Raw genomic sequence first — 23,453 nt, 5'->3', positions numbered from 1 at the left:
GGTCATGTGGACAAGGCGTCCGACTTCTGATCAGAAGGTCCGTGGTTCGAATCCCAACCCGGGACTAGGAAATTTTACGGCCGTTACATACAGACCGCACCATATAGCTGGAATATTGCAGCGTAAAACTAAACTCACTCACAAGATAAAAAGAAAAATCCTCACCTCGAAACCTCTATAATACGGACGCCGTCAATCCGGACGAGAACTGTTGAGAATGGGTTTACAGGATTATAGATACCTATCATAGCCAGTGACTCGTTTATCATGAATTTTTTCACTCTTGGCGATTTCTTTGGGACCGCTACAATCCTGATAAGCGAAACTTAACAAACAGTTTCTGTCACGATGTGTCTATTGGTCGGTGAACTAATTTGTTCTACCCTGATTGATGGAAATACTGATCAGATTGCAAGTTACTTGGCCTCTGATAACTGCTGGTAATGTGTGTACATGTTCGTGGCCCCCGTATGGGCAGCGGAGATAAGAAAATTAATTGAAGAATGTAGATAAGAGCTTCGATTTTACAACCACACTGCGTTATCTATTAATTTGACAAGGTGACGCTGACTGATTGTTTGGCTAATGGATGATCGCATCGGTCAAGAAACCTGGCCCTCGTGCAGATAGCCACTTGTAGGCCGCCTGAGACAATCGTCAATTAGTTGTTCGGTGAAGACGGTGTTGCAGAAATGGAGGATCACGGCTTTGACAAAGACGTCATGTAGTTTGAGGTGTCGGGAGGATGGAGAGGTGTACACGGAGGTGACATAATTTATTGGGAGGGTCAGCATCCGAGCTGATGAAGTGGATTGCAGCTGTATCTGGATGGGTAGCAGAAAATGGGTCACGATGTAGGTGTGTCTCAGTGAACGCAGGTCGGTGAGATGTGAACGCAGGTCGGTGAGATGTGAAGGCAGGTCGGTGAGGTGTGAACGCTTCGACCAATGTCCATCGTCTTACTCTGCTAGTTAGTGAGTATTGTTTGACGCCGCTCTGGACAGTATTTCAGTTATATCACGGTCAGCTTGATGTGGGAGGTCAGGTCACAGCGGTGCAGGTCATTGACGTGTTGAACCAACCAGGCCTTACAAACATCTTCAGGAGACAGCTAGGTTAATAGAATCCGGGTCTCCCTAAGGGACGTAACTCTTTATGGCAATTCGAGGTGCTTGAGATGACTACTTCAGGTGTAAAGTCGGCATGTGAGTGAATGAGTGAGTTAGTTTAGTTTTTACGCCGCACCCAGCAATATTCCAGCTATATGGCAGCGATCTGTAAATAATCGAGTCTGGACCAGACAATCAAGTGATCAACAGCATGAGCATCGATCTGCGCAATTGGGAACCGATGACATGTGTCAACCAAGTCAGTGAGCCTGACCACCCGATCCCGTCAGTCGCCTCCTGCAACAAGCATGGGTTACTGAAGATCAATTCTAACCCGGATCTTCATGGGTAGACCGCATGTAAAGACATGCTGTGACTTATAGATCATGTACAGAGATGCCAACACATATTCGTCACGAAAAAACAACACAAAATACACAACTACGATTACTTTAAAAATGTACGAATTTTATTTTAAAAATATGCATTAAATTAAATTATGAAATAGCATACGTACCATACACATTATTTCAACCACATTGTATTCAGTATCAAGCTATATGTTAAACCATTCTACTGATTTAGGTGAGTACAATGTTAATAACAAGTTCTTAGAATATCTATATTATTTTTTATTAAATATGCAAATTCTTTAGAAAAGTTAATACAAATTTTGGCAAAATTTTTGTACTAATTTTTGCATCAGTTTTTGGCCAAAATACTAATTGGGCTAAATTAGGGTCGACATCTCTGCATATATCTCACATGTCAAAGTTTCAATGCAGCTTTAGGTATGCCTTTATATTTAATTATAAACAGATTTTCTATATTTACAAAATCACAAATTTCACTATATGGCGCTAGAGTAATTATTATATCTACAGACGACGACGGATAGTCAGCTGTTTAAAGCGTTCAACCGTCACGCCACGACCCGAGACCGATTCCCAGTTTCATGATGCTCGTTAGACTAACAACTAGTCTCTGAAATGAACATATTTTACTGAAAAAGGTTCATATTAAAAAAAATATAATATAATGAAAAGGAGCCCTGAGACTTTCTTCATTTTCAGAAGCTGAGGAAATCTAGACTTGCCACATTTTCTAGACTTGCGTGGGCTTTCTTGGATATATTTGCTTCAGGGTCTGTACGACAGACTAGATGCTCATCTGATGATGACTGACTGACTGACTGAGTTTGGTTTTACGCCGCTTTTAGCAATATTCCAGCAACATCACGGCGGGGGACACCAGAAATGGCTTCACACATTGTACCCATGTGGGGATTCGAACCCGGGTCTTCGGCGTGACGAGCCAACGCTTTAACCACAAGGCTACCCCACCGCCCCTCATCATCTGTTGATGAGGGTGATATCACCCTGAACAGCATCCTCTCAACAGCATCATTTACACTTGCAGATATTACTAAGCAAATATACCAGTCTAATCATTCCTGGTGGATATTTGCGTCATGGTCAAACCGTTCTCTTGGACTCGGTCGTCATTGTCCGTTCTGGTTTTATGTCAAGATGGAGGCTCTGCCCCACATACTGACCCAACATGACCGTGTCTTCATCAGAGAAGCGATGTTTATATTTATCAAATGTCTCATTTTACATTCTCACGTTGGACTTACTATCTCTTCCTATTTAATTGTATGTATCGCTTAGACAGCGCGGCTTTGGCACATACTGTGGAAAAAACGAAGTGAATGAGTTTGGTTTTACGCCGCCTTTGGCAATATTCAAGCAATATCACGGCGGTGGACATCAGAAATGGGCTTCACACATTGTACCCATGTGGCAATCGAACCCAAGCCTCTGGCGTGACGAGCGAACGCTTTAACCACTGGGCTACCCCACGCCCCAAAACAAAGTGTATATAATCAGAAGAAATACTATTATTCTGGTTCCCCCAAAAAATTCAGTTTAAGTGCAGGCCGTCATCATAGAGATGGACCAGTACGTACATCGCCGCAACACAATATTCACTCGTTATTGTAAACACGAATCTCCAAATCCCTCTTTTATTGAAAATCCTTAATTTTGTAGCAGCTCCAGCAAGCGGTCGCCGCCTACTAACCCCAATTACATAACCCTATGATGGAACGCTGAGACTTGGCAATAAGCCGCCACGTTGTCTTGACGTCGTAAATCCACTTTCTAATGCCTCTAATACGGCCTTAGACGAACACACGCTTAGAAGCAATGTCGAAACAAAGGCCTAATACCACGACTGCCCTTAATTAAACCTAACTCCTATGGGAATCCCGTCAGATGCGACTGACAGGGGCTTGCAATGTCCCCTTGCAGAGATTCGTGTCGATTAGCCCATACTTTGCGATGTGTTATATCAGCTCCTAAAATCTCGAATCCAATTACACTCTCGTGAGTGTTGTTGACACTGCGAGATCAAATATTTTTACGTTGTTTCCCGTGCGCCACGTGCAAGCCGTGCTATCAGGGTGGGACTTGATTTATGAAGGTCCGTGGCAGGAGAATGATTGACAATAGCTTTGATGACACTTGCAACACGGCAACTGTCATTTCTCGAGCTGACATGTGATGTTTATTTCAGGATGATGAGTCGATTTAGATAACTCCTTGACAACTGGTAACGTCCTTCACATTACGAGATGTATATTGTTATGTGATTGGCATTTGAAAAAGTGCAAATTTCAAAACGAAATTTTCAATTCATTTGCACGGCGTTCAGTTCCAAAATGTCAACCTTTACAACTCATTTGTTGATCTTACATAAATATCTTTGAGTAGTTTTACGGGAAATATAAGTGACAAGAGTGTATGTTACAGATGTCAGTTTTCAACAAACTTGAAACTTTGTATGAAGACACTGTAATATACTGTCCTTGTAATATGTAATCCAATGCAGCTTTGAGTCAAATTTCTGGATTACTACCGTTGTGTGGGTAATCACGCTGAACAGAATTCAGGTCAGAAATAATCAGGCAAGCTAAAGTACTGTTGGAAATAGAAAAAAACTGTTGTTTCTCATTTATCTCTACAATTTATGTAGTTGATATGTGAAAGTGTGAAATATCTGTTAAACTAAGTTCGGCCTAACTACAGTCTCAGTGGTAGAGAGATAGGAAAAGGAGAAAAAGGACTTTACTGAGGGGAAGTTAGTGCAGAAATGAGCAATGCAAAAAGACTTATTTGGAACAGACCATGGCTTTATGCAAATTAGAGTGCGACGATATTGTATTGTAGATTCATTATAAACGATAGCTGACGTAAAAAATAATAACTTTTATGCTGAAACTATTAAGGATGTAGCTACCACGCAGTCTCACTGTCACTATAAAAAGAAACAGATAGGAGGGGTCGTCTCAAAAGCAAAACCTGGGGTCGGGCATGGGATATCAGCTAAGATAAGATAATCTTTTAGGGCAATTATACTGGGGAGGTACACGGCACGTCATAACAATTTACAAATAATATCCAGTCCTGTCGATCTTCGGGTGGTCATGCCACCTATATACTACGATGCGTTTCTATGGTTTTCGGGTATCATACTCTTTTACATATCTCAACATAAACTATATGAAACTATTTGAAAGAAAGACACGTAAGATGTTAATCAGTAGATGAGACATAGTCAACACACGTGAAAAAGCACAAAATATCTTTGAGATGACCCCTTGGGTGCCTGTAGGCAGCACATGCATTTCATGCCAGGTGAGTCGACGGTCCGCCGTCATACCTGGCTGAGCGACCTAATTGCCATCTATAGTCTGATCTATTGTTTTCAGCGGCTATTCGTATTTTTTCTAAGGTTTGCCCGATTTTACGAGTAAACATGCTTTTCTTTATATCCTGTTACGCATCCCACTGAATGCCAAGTTAGGCCGAAGTGGGTTATTTCGATATATGCTATTTGCAGTTGTGTAAATTTTAGGGATACAGAGTAAGAGCCTAAAAAACAGTTTTTTTCTATTTCCGACAGTACTTTAGTTTCTGGTTTTTCATTTTAGGTGTCTTAGTGACTAGGTGTTTGAGAGCGCAAGTGGTGTGGTACAAGCCACTTTAACTGCATTCAAACCGGGCTTCCGTCTGCCGCGGGTGCGTTGAATCACGATTCATGGAAGTTTCGATGAATTGTACATACACATAATAAGTACATCATCTTCCTGCTACATAGTCTATATTCTGTGTTAACTTGTTGGGTTTACGTTAGCTGATAGCGAGAATGATTGAACGAACGAACGAACGAACGAACGAACGAATGAATCCATCTTGTATAAAGAATGTAAATAATATTCATGTTAATACTACGGAGAGGGTGTTCTAAGTTGTATTATTTGTACCCAATCCTTTCCTCATGAATAAACTGTTTTTAAACAAACAATGAGTGCGTGCGTGCGTGCGTGCGTGCGTGCGTGAGTGAGTGAGTGAGTGTGAGTGAGTGAGTGAGTGAGTGAGTGAATGAATGAATGCTATAAATATTATTTCCTCCACTACCGTCGGTGGCTCTGTATCCTCGTCCCGCCTCACCCCTCAGCGATAAAGATCGCAAAAGGAGCAACTCCGTATTGCCAAACCGAGACTCAGGGTCAAACAACATAAGGCAATATTGTTGAAGTCGTGAGATCAACAAATCAACTTCTAACGGTTCACGGTTCGGTTACTTGTAATGTTGTTTTTTAGAGAAACCGACACTGCCGAGATTTGTATCTATACCAACACGAGTGAGAAATTGCCAGAGTGCTTCAAAGAGATTGTGAAAAGGACATTTATATGTATTTACAGTAGGTTCCTTTATTCAGTAAAACCTGTGCAATACGAACACGTGAGACTACATCTACATATATAGGACATCTCAAAACAACATTTAATATGGACACCTGTTAAACGGGACAATCCCCACGTTGACGATAATGTCCACATTAGTGAGGTTTTATTGTATTCAGTATTACACGAGGTTGGTTTAAGGTTTTAACTTCCATGATTTTAATTGACTGTGAAGACAGCTTAATACGACAAAGTGTATTCTAGAAATGCATAACTTTAATAAAAAGAATATTATGGGTAGTCCTGACGTGCAATCGCTTGTGGGAATTACAATTTTTTTTGTATATTATTTTGTTTAAGGATGCCTCATCGAAACTTGAAACAGGTTTTGCTTTTATATAGTGTCACAAATTCTCAAATACTGCTTCAACAGAGAAAAAATCCCGAATTAGAATTTTCTAAAAACGTGTTTCTTGTAATCTTTACTTAAAGGTTGAAACGAAACAGTATCACCGACAGGGACGTTTCAGATAGGGCAGGACTTTCAAATTTCGATAGTGATTTGCTCCTATAGGTGAGTGTGTTGAACATGCTTGGTCGGTCCTCTAGGGACCAATTGCACATTCTTACAGCTGGTTATCACAGCTCGCCTTCCGTATCTTACGAGCCTTGGGAAGGATGACAGATTTCCCGATCAATAAGTGGCGCTGTGAGCGGACAGTGTCTAGTTCTGTCTTGACTGGGCTCCTGTCTATAATACTTCTGTAGGCCAAGGCGCACAACTAGCTTCGCGTAGAGCAAGAATTACAAGTTAAATCCCAATCATTATTGGAGATTTCAGTCTTTTAAGATTAAATACACAGGGTGGGTTCATCCAAAAAGACGATCTTAGGGTTTGTGAAAGGGGTAAGTGAAATATATATTTACTCGCCCGGTGCAGTGTTTTTGTGGCTGAGATCGATCTAGAACTGACTGTTTACACTAATTGAATACAGACACTTTCACGGAGGGTGTAGGATGCGTTGTCTAGACCCCCACTGAACACCGGAATCAGACCGTGGAGGCTGAGATGGGTTTGGGTTGGGGGAGAGGACTAGTGACGGCTGGATTTTGTTTTACTCTGCCGTGTTTCATTGGATTGTGTCGACTGAGTAGTTGGCTGGTGGATTGAGTGAATGAGTTGACTGGATGAGTTGACTAATTTTGTCGACTGAATGACGGAGTAATTTGACTTAGTGAGCTGAGAATATGACTTGAGTGAATACGTTAGTTGGAGAGATTAGTTGAGTAAATGACGGAGTTGGTTGAGTGAAATAGTTGAGTGAATGAAATGAGTGAATGACTTGAGTGAAATAGTTTGGTGAATGAGTTGAGTGAAATAGTTGAGTGAATGACTTGAGTGAATGACTTGTGTGAAATAGTTGAGTGAATGACTTGAGTGAAATAGTTGAGTGAATGACTTGAGTGAAATAGTTGAGTGAATGAGTTGAGTGAAATAGTTGAGTGAAATAGTCTAGTGAAATAGTTGAGTGAATGACTTGAGTGAATGACTTGAGTGAAATAGTTGAGTGAATGACTTGAGTGAAATAGTTGAGTGAAATAGTTGAGTGAAATAGTTTAGTGAAATAGTTGAGTGAATGACTTGAGTGAAATAGTTGATTGAATGAGTTGAGTGAATAACTTGAGTGAAATAGTTGAGTGGATGACTTGGGTGAAATAGTTGAGTGAATGAGTTGAGTGAATGAGTTGAGTGAAATAGTTTAGTGAAATAGTTGAGTGAATGACTTGAGTGAAATAGCTGAGTGAAATAGATCTAGTGAATGACTTGAGTGAAGTAGTTGAGTGAAATAGTTGAGTGAATGACTTGAGTGAAATAGTTGAGTGAAATAGCTGAGTGAAATAGTTGAGTGAAATTGTTGAGTGAATGACTTGAGTGAAATAGTTGAGTGAATGACTTGAGTGAAATAGTTGAGTGAAACAGTTGAGTGAATGAGTTGAGAGAAATAGTTTAGTGAAATAGTTGAGTGAATGAGTTGAGTGAAATAGTTGAGTGAAATAGTCCAGTGAAATAGTTGAGTGAAATAGTTGAGTGAATAACTTGAGTGAAATAGTTGAGTGGATGACTTGAGTGAAATAGTTGAGTGAATGAGTTGAGTGAAATAGTTTAGTGAAATAGTTGAGTGAATGACTTGAGTGAAATAGCTGAGTGAAATAGTCTAGTGAATGACTTGAGTGAAGTAGTTGAGTAGAAGTTGAGTGAATGACTTGAGTGAAATAGTTGAGTGAAATAGCTGAGTGAAATAGTTGAGTGAAATTGTTGAGTGAATGACTTGAGTGAAATAGTTGAGTGAATGACTTGAGTTAAATAGTTGAGTGAAACAGTTGAGTGAATGAGTTGAGTGAAATAGTTTAGTGAAATAGTTGAGTGAATGACTTGAGTGAAATAGTTGAGTGAAACAGTTGAGTGAATGAGTTGAGTGAAATAGTTGTGTGCATGAGTTGTGTGCATGAGTTGATTAAGGGAGTTAATCGAACGAGTTAGATGGAGAGGCAAGCTGATTGCTGGAATTAGCTAAGTAAATGATTTGAGGGAACGATGTTTTGGGGAAACCAATTTTAAGAAAACAACTTACATTTTAGGAACAGATCTGTAAAAGCACCACTAATGTCAGAACATGCTGGAACTGAAACAGACCGTCCACCACCCCAGCACCAAGATCGCTTCAAGACAAGGAATAAGACGAACACCTGTGTTTATAGTAATGTGAATTCACTTTACATATTGAATACTGTTTCGGCAGTACACGTTATACATCACCCTTAACTTCACCTGATCTTATGTTATGACGCGAGTTTTAAGCCCGACACTTATATCAATACAAACGATCTTCATACCCGCTCTCAAGCGTCGCCTCTCTAACAGTGAGTAAACACACGGGCCTCGTCTACCTTTACAGATGGACTAGTTAATGTTTATTTCCTTCTAACATATGGTCCTTGCCTCAGTCTATTGATTCAACTAATCCCACAAATGGAGATTGTATTTATCTTGCGCAGAACATTCACCGCGTCCAAAACTAGCTAATCTGTTTAAAACGTTGGAACTTATATTCATCGTTATCTTTCGCAATTCGAGGTTCTCGATACCCTGCAAGCTTTCAAGCATTTGTTCGAGTTAGCTAATCGAGATCCTATGACTACGAGGAACACCTTCGTGGGAGATCGATCGACGTCATAATGGTGACGTCGGGGTGATTCTGGAACCTTGAAGTGTGCTGCGGAAAGTCATATGACTGGGAATGAGCGTTGTTAAGAGAATTGAGGTCAACACTGTGTAGGATAAATGACTTGTGTCTTCACGTTCTCAACTGTTACGTGATCTGTCGCGAGAAACTGAGAAACGCTTTCATCATCAGTTTTGTTTATGAATTTTACTCCATTTTATATCAGATGCCAGCAACACGATTCTGTTTTCATCTGCGGTTCAATACTAATTATATTTACACACAGTTGTAACTTGATTATTTTACACGAATCAGATATCAATCATAACAGAAAAATATAAACATGTGCTTTGTGAAAATGAGGTATTTATTCGGTTATCGCTAGTAATCTCTAGGGGTGTGTTGACGAATGAGCTAGCCATGTTAATTGCAAGTATCGCCGTGTGCCTGTAGGCATGTCGATATCTGTCAAATGCTGTGATTGACAGCGTCGGGTAGATATCACTGTCTTGTGAAAACAAGATGGCATGTGTCAGTACGTTGTGTTTCAAAACAGCTCCATCTTCATCCCGGGACGAAGGGATGGTGGCTTGGTAAGGCGGTTGTTGGGTATGTCCAGGTTTGCGTTGTTTACTATACTGTATATGTGTGAATTGATTATTCAGAAACGTGTGTGCGTTGATTTTCCTGAGATGTGCGTAAGTTGATTTCTCTGAGATGTGCGTAAGTTGATTTCTCTGAGATGTGCGTAAGTTTCTTTCTTTGAGATGTGTATACGTTCATTTCTGAACTGATACTCGCCAACATGACGTCATATTCGATATATGTCGGGTGCTACCCGTAAGCTGGAGCATGTTTCTCTCTGAACACCCGGTATCATAATATTGTCAGTCACCCAGTCACAAAATATTTATGCAATTTTGACCATCACACCCGGTTTATAGCTCTTGTTGATAATGGACACTGGTCATTCCCTGGCGTTGATCCTTATTTATACAGATTTGTCGAGTTGATCGTCAACTCTATCAACTGATAATGCACGGCAACAAAGACATAATCAGTTTTTGAAATAAGAGGCGGTATATTCCTCCTTACCATGCAAAATGTCAAATGGTGATCATCGATGATGTTATGAACTAATATGTAATTACGTCTTATACTCTGTTACTATAGTTGGAATTATAGCCACTGTAATCCAATACCGTTACTGACATAATTAGTAAGAGGTGAGGTGAGGTGAAATTGGATTTAACGTCGTGCTTGAGAATATTTCGCTCATATGACGACGTGCATGCATGGGTACGTGTATGTGCGGCTGCTTGTACTAGCCCAGACTTAAGCTGGTTTTATAGTGCTAGCCCACTGAGATACCATGCCGCAGTGAAGCATGAATACCCCACTCAGACACATTATACTGACTCCGAGCCGACCAGTCCTTGTTGTGCCCATTAATGCCGAGCGCCAGGTAGGGACCAACAAGTACCATATTTTAACGTCTTTTGGTATGACGCGGTCGGGGATCGAACCCGCGACCTTCCGCTCATAATTAGTAAGAAGGCGGAAGGATCATCATCGTTTCAGATTTGAAAACTTTCAGTGTATCTTTCGTCTTGCTTTCTTCTCTCGATCTCATAGTACAACCTCCCTTCTTTCTAAAGATTTCTTGTCTTTTTGCATTGTATCTCCATAGAGCATTTGGCCTTCGGCACACAGCAATACTCTGTATCTAGTGAAGACAATTGATCCTGCTGTACAGAGAACATGAACACTTTACGTTAAAAGCTCTGTACATTGTATATCAAACGTCCCCGGGAACTCCAGCGTGTGCTATAATAGCGGGGTAAAAGTAGACAGTGTTTGAACTGAGGAATATTGTGTAACATAACCGATTTTACAATTTACATCCATTGGGATAAACCTGTTATCGGCCAGGTAAGTGTTATAGACAAAGAAGCTGACTATCGACGTACAGGGGACGTACTCTCAAACCCACGATGGTTGGAGAAGAGAAAAGCAGGCAGTCCATTGTCCACGACAATTCTGGTATTGATACCAGCGTAATGTTTGAGTGGAAGGTTGAGTAGATAGAACCTTAGTCTTTATGGCCTACTTCAGTTTTGTTGCTGTTCGGTCCCAATGTGAGGTGAGGTGAGGTGAAATTGGGTTTTACGTCGTGCTTAAGAATATTTCGCTCATATGACGACGTGCATGCATGTGTATGTGTATGTGCGGCTGCTTGTACTAGCCCAGACTGAAGCTGGTTTTATAGTGCTAGCTCACTGAGATACCATGCCGTAGTGAAGCATGAATACCCCACTCAGACACATTATACTGACTCCGAGCCGATCAGTCCTTGTTGTACCCATTAATGCCGAGCGCCAGGCAGGGACCACCAAGTACCATATTTTAACGTCTTTTGGTATGACGCGGTCGGGGATTGAAGCCGCGACCTTCCGCTCTCCGGGCGGACGCTCTAACCACGGATGCGGTCTCGATCCCAATGTATGTATTCTTGTTGGGGTACCGCGTGATGTTGCCGGAAATATTGCTACAGACGGCGTATAACGTCATTTTAGCCCACTGTTTTGAAACTTGATACTTATCGAGTTTGTTTTGGTTTTCTCACAGTGTTCTCGTTGTATCAAGGCGTGTCTGCTAAATGTGGGAGAAACTTCCGAAGTAATGTAGCTCTCAGATGTTCACTACTTTTGGAAACCGTAGAGCCTGGGCATGGTGCCAACAAACCGAGAATCATAATCGTAGCTAACCGGGATTCGAACCCACCATCAAACGACAAGGGGACACAACTCTGACTGTGGACTGCGGCGCTGCTTTGTATAATGTTTATGTTACACCACGTGGTAACAGATCACTGTGTGAAGAAAACACGGTCACCATTACAAGGCTTTTAGAGTAGCCTCCCTTGAATGAATGTCGGACATGGTTCACTTTGTAAAATCACTGGGCGAACCTAAGACAACCATCAACATCATCACCAACCTCTCTACGTTGGCCCAGCATCTGAATCCTTTCTGAACATATTACAAAACACATCAGCAGCTGTATGATGCTTACCCCGATTAGAACACAATAACGAATGTTGGAAGCTAAGGGGGGTAACTCTGCATATGGACATATTTAATAGACCACTGAGTCACGTGTCAATCATTCCTTGATTACGTATCTTCAACTTAATACCCTTGGTCTACACGTATCACTGAGTCGGCCTATATCTGCAACCCTGATATATACTTCCTAATATTTTGTAAAACCCTGCCTCGAATATCCAGTTAAATTTCGAGATAACGGACGAGCACTGTTCTGAAGTTCACAGAATGACTTGTTTAATCAGTCCTTTAAGGTTTGGGTTTCTTTGTAAATACAAACCTCCCCTGGAAACGATCTCGAACCTCTCTGAACGTCTCTCGGGACACGCTGAGAGGTAATCCGTCACTACCCACCCCGGGGCCGGCCTTCTCCAGTTCATCCCTACCAATATCTCCACCCTGCAACACGCCAGGAATGTGTATATATTTTCGCGACACGCTGCGGGCAATCCAACAGTGTACGTATTTGTGTAACGTTTTACTATCTGTGTAGAGGCTTCACCCTTGGTGGCGTCTACCCATAATGCTTTGTGTCAGCGGGAGTTACACTAACATTTAATCCCTGAAAAAAACATTATTTTTGTTTTGTTGAACCGTCTTTAAAACCCTCAGTATCTATTCGTTTTCCGGAAAAGAAAATATCGAGACTAGCAAAGAAGTGTAGATTTGGGAGATAAAGTCATATTTTTATTTCAGGGTTTGTAAGAGAGGAGTTTTAGGAGCTTATGGATTTTACTTATGGTTTTCATATGACAACAGGTTGTACTTTAAATATGGGTAGTGCTCGTTTCCAGAGCAGAACAGCAACAATCGTGACATATTCCTGGTTTAACTTGCTATACAGATCTGTTAATTGAAATGGTTCATTTTGATGATTTTGGATTTTAAAACAAGGAAATATTTTTGTCGTCTCTGAAATGAAGATATTTTGTAGCAATGAACCGAAAAGTTTGGTATAAGTAGCCATTTCGGAGTTGCACAGACCAGATCAGAAGCCTACATGTCTTTTTGAGAACCACACCTCGCAAAAATGTCTTTATTCAACAGTGGGAAACATAACTATTTTGTTTCAAAAAACATCTGCAAAATGTATTTTATTCTAGAAAATGAGATATATGTTTTGTTACGTATTATATTTTGCCACCCTATTACAGCGTAAGCAACAAAGATGGTTCCGTTTGCTTTTCCACAACAAGACGATATTTTTTTCAAGGTTACATTAAAATATGACCATATGTTTTCAGTTTGAGATAAATTACGAAGCTATAAATTCCCAATAAACCTAACGCGCCAGAAAAAATGTCATTTTTTAAACAGACATTGGCTTTAATTTTTCACCCGTTTATGACTCGACGAGCTGTTAAGCTAGTTTTTGTAATTCCCGAGTGTGTTTGGGGGCCAGGCTCCTGGATCTTGTGTATCACCTGAACTCCGGGGCACCTCGGAAAATCAATACGGAGCTCGCGCTGAAGGTGTCATATGTTTAGAACATTTCTGCGAGATTCTCGGGCGTTATCCAGGAGTTAAATCACTTTTTTATTGCCCAATGGGATTTTCGGCCTGCAAATGTAATTATATCCAGCAGTACATAGTGGGTGGTCAAGGTTGATACTGGAACATATCGACTATAACAGCATGGATGGCGAACCTTGGTCAGCAGGTGCAATGGTGCGTGGAGTATGCAGGCAAACACCACCTGGTGGGCTCAAGTTAGGTAACTCTCATTGTCATGTTCAAACCTCGGGTCCGATTTCAGACGTTTATGGAAAGGCTTGGGCCTGTGTAGTCTGCCATAGGGCCTGTTATGTTTGGGATGATGTGAGGCGACGTAATACTTCACTCATGTACTTTACTTTACTTTATTTCGTCACTCAAACCTCTTTTCATGTGCAAAAACACACTCGGTCTCCATTTGTTTTACGCCCACGAAATCCCGTTTTTTGGATGGTTGGGTCGGGTGGAGGTGGACTCTGGGTCTGGGATTGTGCAGGATGTAGGGCAGGAATGGACCTAGAGCTGCTGGTGCTCATGCTAATGACAGGACTGGAAATGGATGGAAGATTTGAGATGTTGGCACTTTCCTGTAAAACAACGCATATATAAGCCAGGGAACTCCAGATTTAACATGAAGCAATAAACGCATGTCCTTAACGGTCGTCAACAAGCATAGGGTTACAAAAACAATAAATACTTGTCTCGAACGAAAAAGTTTCGTATCACCGTAATTGGATATAGGGTATCCGAGAAGAGTTACCTCCCTTAGACGTGACAGGATACAACGATCATACGTTCGCATTCCAAATTTGCTCTTCAGTCATGAATGAGTGAGTGAGTGAGTTTAGTTTTACGCCGCACTCAGCAATATTCCAGCTATATGGCGGCTGTCTATAAATAATCGAGTCTGGACCAGATAATCCAGTGATCAACAGCATGAGTATCGATCTATGCAATTGGGAACCGATGACATGTGTCAACCAAGCCAGCGAGCATGACCACCCGATCCCGTTAGTCGCCTCTTACGACAAGCATGGGTTACTGAAGATCAATATTCTAACCCGGACCTTCATGAGTTCTTCAGTGTTGATCATTGAGCGCAATGTTTGTGGGTTTCATGAAAATCATCAACGCCTGAGACACAATGCTGGACTTTGACACATGAAACAGATCTGTTATAAGTGAAATATTTACATATTTACCCTCTTCTCAAGACACGCCCTGACAACAACTCGCAAGTTCACATACTCACCATAAACTCGTTTCAGTCGCAGCAAGTATTTCGCTTTACCCTGTACGTCTTATAGGTCAATCTCAAAGATGGCTACTTCTGTTATTAAAAGGCATTACGTCATGAATGCTAATAAATATTTTTGAAGTAGTCCAGTTGTCAGGTCAGGTTTAGTGACCCGTTGGCGTCGATCACTGGATAATCTGGCCTTGGTGATTTATATACAGGCCGTCGTAATACAGCTGTCGTATTAATGAGAGCGGCGTTAGGCAACGAACAAGCATTATTGACTACTTCTTTAAACTGAGCGGCAGATGGAACGTTTCACGTGTCCGGGACGTTGACATTTATTGCATGTAAGAAAACCTAAACTTCCAGGAGACTGATTCAATAACAATCACGGGAACAGATTAAAACACATGTGGCGTCGACTGACTGACTGACTGAGTTTGGTTTTACGCCGCTTTTAGCAATATTCCAGCAACATCACGGCGGGGGACACCAGAAATGGGCTTCACACATACTACCCATGTGGGGATTCGAACCGGGTCTTCGGCGTGACGAGCCAACGCTTTAACCATTAGGCTACCCCACCGCCCCGCATGTGGCGTCGAAGCTCCTTTAGGCGTAATCCGTTTCAATTGTATTTCTATCTGTACAGACTACTTGGTTATTACCGATGTTGATTTCCAGAAACGTGTTACAAAGCTACCTAAGACCACATGGGTACAATGTCTGAAGCCTATTTCTTGTGTCCCCCGCCGTGTTATTGCTGGAACATTGCTAAATTCAATGTTATAAGCTAGGTCGCTAAAGATCTTATATATCCCCCCCACACCCCCACACCCCATTTGCTTTCACTTCCCAATCTTATGATAAAAGATCATGTTTTACTTGCTAAAACAACACTGATTTTATTTTGAATCATTTACAGGCGTTTTATCTCTAATCAATAGTCAGAAATAGCATGTATGTTCAATTTTGGGAAAGCGCTTGATATCGAATCCGTGAGTTATCTCCCCATGGTGATCGATGACCGGGCTATTCATCTCTAAAACATGGAAATCATTATCTAAATTCCTTTTTCTCCATATCGACGAATTGCAAGCCTTGATAAAGTGTTTAGATATCGTCGTCGACAGCAGCGGCGTAAGATTACGACATCACAGCGGTAATTGTGCAAGCATAAATTGCCTCCATCTAACAAACCACAAATGTTGTGCTATCGTGTTCTCGGAGAAGATATTTCCTTAACAAGAAATGTTATTTTGTCGATACAGCGACACTGTTGTATTATTTACGACATCGCCGACCTGGGGCTTTAATCAGATAATGTACCGCTTGCCATTGTTTTACCGTGTCAACTGAGGCGGTGTGATTACCTTGAAGTATCGTCCTGGCTTGCTTACTCGGCAAATATAGACTTGTTTCTACAACGGTGAATTAATTATTTCTCTGGAGGAGTCTGATAGAGTTCAAGTAAGCTGCTAGATTGGTGTTTGATTAGAAAAAAACATGAATTATTTACACGCTCTTTCACGGGAATCGGAACAAACGCGTCACTATAATTAAAGGTACTTTGCAGCCGATTTGAACGTTTGATTCGGTTAAATCCCATGAACGCGCGGGAGTTGAAATCACATCACGACAGTTTGAAGTCGCTGAGAAAAACTCCGTAGCAAATGGCGAGGAGGACACTGGACTGGAAAGGCTAAATGTCAACACGTGTGAATATCATCAAAATCAGATCATTGCCTCGGAGGACACATCTATCGGAGGTCACACCAGGTGAACTTTCTAATCAGCCAATCAACGTCGAGGCTTCCAAACCACCGAAGCAGTCAGACTGACATATCTGATTTCTATCCCTAATGGTGATAATAAAATTACAATAATTAGTATTTGTGTTATCTGGGGATGGTTTTTGCTTATATCAAATTCCCAAATCGTCGTTGTGAAAATATGAAAAAATATACATAAACGTTTTAATACAGCGCTCTGTGAAATATTGTAAATTTGGGGAATTCCGACACAGAATGACGTTATGACCGTGTCACTGAAAATTTAAGTGGTCTTTTCGTTCTTAAATGAGCAGTCAGTGAGTTAGTTAGTCAATATCGCATGTATGAAGGTTTAAATATGTTTTACTTGAATTTCATGTTTTCCTTTTGTTATTTGCGGGGGCGGTGGGGTAGCCTAGTGGTTAAAGCGTTGGCTCGTCACGCCGAAGACTTGAGTTCGATTCCCCACATGGGTACAATATGTGAAGCCCATTTCTGGTGTCCCCTGCCGTGATATTGCTGGAATATTGCTAAAAGCGGCGTAAAACCATACTCACTCACGTTATTTGCGTCATCTTGTCTTGAGGACGCACGCAAACATTTTTATGTCGATATGCAGCTTTGCTGTACATCTTTAAAGAAGAATGGTTTTTCTTTGCTAAAAAAAATCGTCATTCCGCTGGTCGAAGCATAATAATATGTGAAAATGAGAAAATTGAAAAACATAAACATGTAACTATATTCGTAAACGTCTAACCCCATTACAGGAAGCTTCAATAAAGACGAAATAACTAATGGAAACAAAGCAGGAAAAAGGACCCTATCTAAAAAAATGAAAATATCACTTGCCAACGGCACTCCTCCAACACGTTTTGCTTACTCCCGCCAACCCCCACCCCAACACACCTCCACCCACCCCAACGCTTCGTACGTCCTTACCACTGAAACATAGCAAGCGGCAGCGTGACTGTGACCTAGAAACGGTAAAAACTGTTACACGTGACGCCACAGCACCCATGCATCTCTGAGAAAAAGGAAAACTCTTTCAACCCCCAGAATAAAACCGATATTTTTTCTAAACATTAAATTTATGAAGTTTGAAAAAAGCAATTAAGGCGCAAAAAAATCAACCCTGTCGAATCTGTTTGATGTTGTATGTTTTAGATCTATACAGACAGCCCTTCACCCACATGCCGCGTTGTACGTTTCACCACGTGTTTTTTGTGTACATTTCAACTGAGGGTTGTCGATTTCAGAAGCATAGGCATGCCGACCAGCAGGGAGCGCGATACATTTCATGGCTTTGTCTTGGGGAGGTTATAAATGTGTTTTTCTTGGACCACGGTTGTAAATTCTGATTAGTTCTGGAGATGGTGTTCCCGTGGAGTCGTTTCTGTAGTGACAGCAGTTGTTAAACAAGTGTCGATTTCACACCCGGTGTTGGTCCTAGTCTGTCGCACTATAAGTCATCACGTGTACATAACATGTACATACACATCGGCGAACGTGACACGTTGTCATCTGCCATTACACTGGGACATGAATCGGACTTAAACCATATCAAATTCCGTTCTGTGTTTAATAAATTAAAAAGAAACACGTATAGTTTTACTTGAAAAGGGATACTTAAGACATACATTGGAGATGGTTATTACTTATGAAATATTAAAGAACACCAGTTCCGTGTCCTGACGGAATGTGATACTTAATAATGTATGTTGTTATCGACACCAACCCCGGCATACAAAGGCCGTATATTGCTGTCTGAAATATTAGGGGATAGGTTTAAACTCAACCGGAAAAAGGAGAGGAGGGTTGAGAAACTGTCAATGTTAATCACGATTGAACCTACTCATATTATCTTGTCTCATTTATTTTGCCACACAACAAAAACTTACACTTGGGGTGGGAAAGAGTAACCTTGCTCCAAGGCTGTACGTGTAGCAATTCTATCCTTCGAAGAGGCAAGTCTAGATAAGCGAACAGTAGGACCCCAGTCTGTTATTTATTATATTTTTTTAGAAATTATTATTTAAACTATTGTATTAATGTTTACCTCAGAGACTTGTGCAAGTCTAAGGGAAGAGTATCGCATCATTGGTTCTGCCTGTCTGAATAAAATCAAATTTAGTTGCGACTCCCTAAACAAAATGTTGATATCAGTTATAGAATGTTTCATAACTTATCCACGTTTCATAGAGCGCCACACCACTCTTGCTCAAAAGTTGTTCGATCAAGGCTACAACATTCAAGGCCTCAGTAAAAAGCTTGAAAACGTTTTACGGTTGTCGTGAAAGACATTACAAATTTTGACGCATTTGACAATAATGTCCGATGCAATTCCCGACATGAACTTGTGCCATCAGTTTCAGTAGTAATAAGTTTTTTCAGGTGAACGATTTACTTGCCATTGCATGTGTTTATGACGAGTGCCACAAGTGGGACAGGATACGCTCACGTTTTCGCAAGCACCTTGTATCATCACTACTTGATCATTATGTACGCGGAATTGTACATTCGACTCTGCCTTTGGTAGAGACCTCAAAGGGATATGGAGAGTCTTGTCGCTATTATTTTCAAGGCGATAGTGAGTCAGTTAGTTTTACGCGGCTGTCAGCAGCGTATGTGTTATATCACAGCGTGTCTGCTTGATATGGGAGGGAATCCCGAAGTAATGCCTGTCGTAAACGTGTACGACTCCATTAACCAAGGGTACGGTAATGGTGCTTACATAGAAACATCGATGACGTCATTGACGAGGTCAGAGATCCTGGTGCGCCCAAGGGAGGCAACTGTGCACATCCTTAAACGACTTGGTCACCCAAATAACCATTCCTTATACGCAAGTAATAAATAGCTGGTTCTTCATTTTGTGAATATTGTGGCTCTGAGCAACTCGGTGTTCTAAGAAGTGGCTGGAGTGTTTCTTTGTTGATTTGTGCCCGTCCTTAACCGAAAGTGACGTAAAAAGGTCTTTTCTGACCCTTGACCAAATTATCATCTCCGTTGTATTTCGTTCTTTCCCCCGATACCTTGAGGTAGTATGGCGGTTAAAGCGTTCGCACGTCATGGAGAAGGTACGAGTTCGATTCCCCACATGAGTACGATGTGTGAAGCCCATTTCTGGTGTCACCCGTCTTGTTTATGCTTGAATATTGCTAAAAGCGTCGACAAACAGAACTCGCTCACTCTAATAACTTGAACTGGCCATGTTTGTCATAATGCTGGAGGGGCGGTGGGGTAGCCTAATGGTTAAAGCGTTGGCTCGTCACGCCGAAGATCCGGGTTCGAATCCCCACATTGGCACAATGTGTGAAGCCCATTTCTGGTGTCCCCGCCGTGATGTTGCTGGAATATTGCTAAAAGCGGCGTAAAACCAAACTCAGTCAGTCAGTCAGTCATTATGCTGGTTTTCAAGGCCCCGTTGACAGCGGGCACAGACAGACGACCTGCTGAACCGTCAAGCATCCTCCTATCGATCCACTGGGCACATAGCGGTGTACTTATCAGTATCGATCTGTTACGCAAACCACGGACAACTGACCAATACAGTTCTTCACCTCTCGGAACATCAAGAACCGCGAGTGCTTAGAAATAATCAAGTCGGTTCACGTCCCATCAAGTCTCGTTACCAAACAATAACTGCCTTCATCTTGCCTTGAGCATTTATGTCCGAACTTGCAAAAACCAAAGTCTATATCGCCAGTGGGGTCCCCCATGCCTAATGAGTCCTACTATTCTAATTTCCTTCTAGAATATTACTTCATCCGTGTTTCATCGCGAGTTACTTTCAGTGAATTTCTGCTCAACCGGAAGTAAGGTTATCGTCTGCCCATCGCCTTCCTGTTAACGGCACCTTGAGAGAGAAAGTTCATTTCGAAGCAGTCGGAATAGAATTTCTGATGAGTTTTCATGCATTAAGATTATATCAACACACAACAATATGGTAGTACTGTTTGCGTTTAACTGGCTTTTATAGTCTCGCATTTCCATATAAATGTAAAGAGGTAGCTTTTGAGCCTCGGCCTATACTGGTTTTTGCTTCTGCTTGAGCGGGTCGCGGTGTAATGGCGAGTGGGACTTCGTTAGGGCCTATTTTCTCGTCTCTTTGATCTTCTGGGGTGTTAAATGGTTGGTGCTCGGGACCGAATGTCGCAACACACACATTCTAAACGACATTACGTTTGCGATGCTGACTTCGATAAACTGACGAAAGCGGTTTCTACATATATTGGCTTCTGGTTAATACCCAGGGTGCTACGATATAATGGCTGTTATGAATTTGAGGAGGACGTCTTTACCCAGGTCAACACGATCCCGGCATAGAAATCTGTCATCAATTGTTACATGCAGATTAAATACATATGAAACGAAACACGAAACCTCGGTAATCCAGACACCCCGCATTCCGGGAGTTTCTTTTTTTCTTTATTTATGAACGATTAAATATAAGTATTTATGGTCTTATCGTGTGAATAAGAATTAATAGATACAATGTTTTTCTTAAATTGTGAGTGATAACTTCAGAGGTATATATAATATAATTCTGTAATAAAAAAACGCTATCAACTAAACTGATGTACAAAAGAAAGTATACACCTGGTGTTTTGGGATGATGACACAATATTTTGTGTCCTGCCAGTCACAATCAAATCACTTTCCAAAATACATGTGTATTTACATTGCATTGAAAAAATAATAATTCCAAAACACCAGGTGAGTACTATCTTTCACACGTGAGCTATGTGCCTTCCACCACGTGAATGATATTTCGTGATATATTTGTGAGGGAGCTGGGCCTGGCGTAGCCTTGCTCAAAGGCTGTACTGAATGCTGAGCCAGTCTATCATTTCGTTTTAAGAAATTATCATTTAAACTTTTTATATTTACCTTAGAGACTTGTGCAAGTCTAGCCCTGGCGTGCCAGCGTGCTTAGCGTGCCAGACATTAGATCTTGGGTTCGAATCCAGGATTCGCCCTGGCGGTTCTTAGGTTTTCTAGGAGGCCATTCGTGTGGGTTTCACAATGCCAACGATGCCTGCATCGTCTCCCACGTCAAACAGATACGCCATAAATGTATACGAATGTCGTTCAGGGCGGCGTTGAATAAATCGCCCTCAGGTGTGAGGAGATCCGAATGTTACCGAGGTCCTAAATGTCTGTTGAAACCCACGTTCACGACGCTGACAACGAAAGGGTCATCATTGGGGCGCACCCTTGGGTTCGAACACAGGACCAACGCATCGGCGGTTAGCTCTTGCCCTCATTCGTTCATATCCGAACGCACCCGTGAAGGTCCGGGTTAGAATCTTGATCTTCAGTAACCCATGCTTGTCGTAAGAGGCGACTAACGGGATCGGGTGGTCAGGCTCGCTGACTTGGTTGACACATATCATCGGTTCCCAATTGCGTAGATGGAAGCTCATGCTGTTGATCACTGGGTTGTCTGGTCCAGACTCGATTATTTACAGACCGCCGCCATATAGCTGGAATATTGCTGAGTGCGGCGTAAAATTAAACTAACTCACTCATATCCATACGTAACTATCTACCAGTTAACGGGATCAGGTGGTCCGCGCATCTCAGCTGTGTAGATTGACACTCGTGATGTCAGCCATTGTCTAGACAAGTCTCGATTATTGACAAACCACAGTCATAAAACTTGGAGACTGAATAGGAGTGTTGCATTAAACAACTAACACACACAATGGGACGTCTGTAAGATAAATTAGCGGATTTGCGCAGAAATATGTACAACCGACTATTAGCTATATATTAGCTATATATTATTCAATATTTTTAAAATCAGTGTAAGTTTCACTTTCCTCCAAACGTACGCTTTGTTTCTTCGAAAATAATTTTTTTAAATAAGGATGATCCAAGAACGAAATATATCGGGTTTTGGAAACAAAATGGCGGCAATATAAACCGTCCCAACACGTTTTGTGGGTTTTTAATTTTTTTTGTTAATATTATAGGATATTTATATAGCGCACATATCCACACACTAGTGCATGCTCAAGGCGCTGGTATTTATCCCTCGATCATTGGATGTCAATCTCAACGGCACGTCGTATTAGGAGTCTCAACTCCCTGGGGAGAGTATACAACTCTTGCTGCCACTAGGCATACCGAGTTATTGTGGCTTTCTCATCCTTACGAGGTACCCATTCACAGCTGGGTGGACTGGGACACATAGTCACAGTACTTTGTCCAAGTTCACTGCACGTTGCTGTACCCGCAACTAGGTGTTTGCACGTATTCATGTAGCCACCATCTGGTCACATACCAACGGATGCGTGGGTTCTTGTAAGTGCACAGGGTTGTGTACTGTACACTAGGGGTTGTGACAACACGGAAAGAGTCTGCACACAAAGTTGAATCCAAGGTTTTTACACCCGGTCACAGGTGGGCTCAATCCCGGCACCTCAACATCGCTAGATCAGTAGCCTGGCGCCTTAGCCAGCTCAGCCAGCTCGCCCACCGCGCCCACAAAGGGTTCGCCGAGGTGTCGGCCCAGGAAAGCGAAATTTCACGTTACTATAATTTACGTTACCGCCATATTTGGAAATTTGGAAAATTACATTGCGGGAACGTAAAACGCCCATGAATGCTGAACGGTGTAAGTTGTCCATGCCCGATACTTTCAATTCAACCTCCACATGATCCATCCGGTGAACCACAGGCAAATTGTAGCGCAAATAGGCTTGCGCAACAAAGAGAAAATGACCAGTCTTCCCATATGCGAGCGAAGCG

General features: G+C 41.6%; 1 protein-coding gene across 2 annotated transcripts in view; it reads left to right on the top strand.

Moving 5' to 3' along the window:
* Window positions 1–23,453, top strand: part of LOC124257515 (lachesin-like) — a 163,923-nt gene that overhangs the window by 115,876 nt on the left and 24,594 nt on the right. The window lies entirely within an intron of this gene.

This window comes from Haliotis rubra, unplaced genomic scaffold (assembly GCF_003918875.1).
Source record: "Haliotis rubra isolate DU_JTF1 unplaced genomic scaffold, ASM391887v1 Scf663, whole genome shotgun sequence".
NCBI classification, from domain to species: Eukaryota; Metazoa; Mollusca; class Gastropoda; order Lepetellida; family Haliotidae; genus Haliotis; species Haliotis rubra.
Note: the sequence above shows the minus strand (reverse complement) of the source record. Positions and strands in the feature narration are given on the sequence as shown.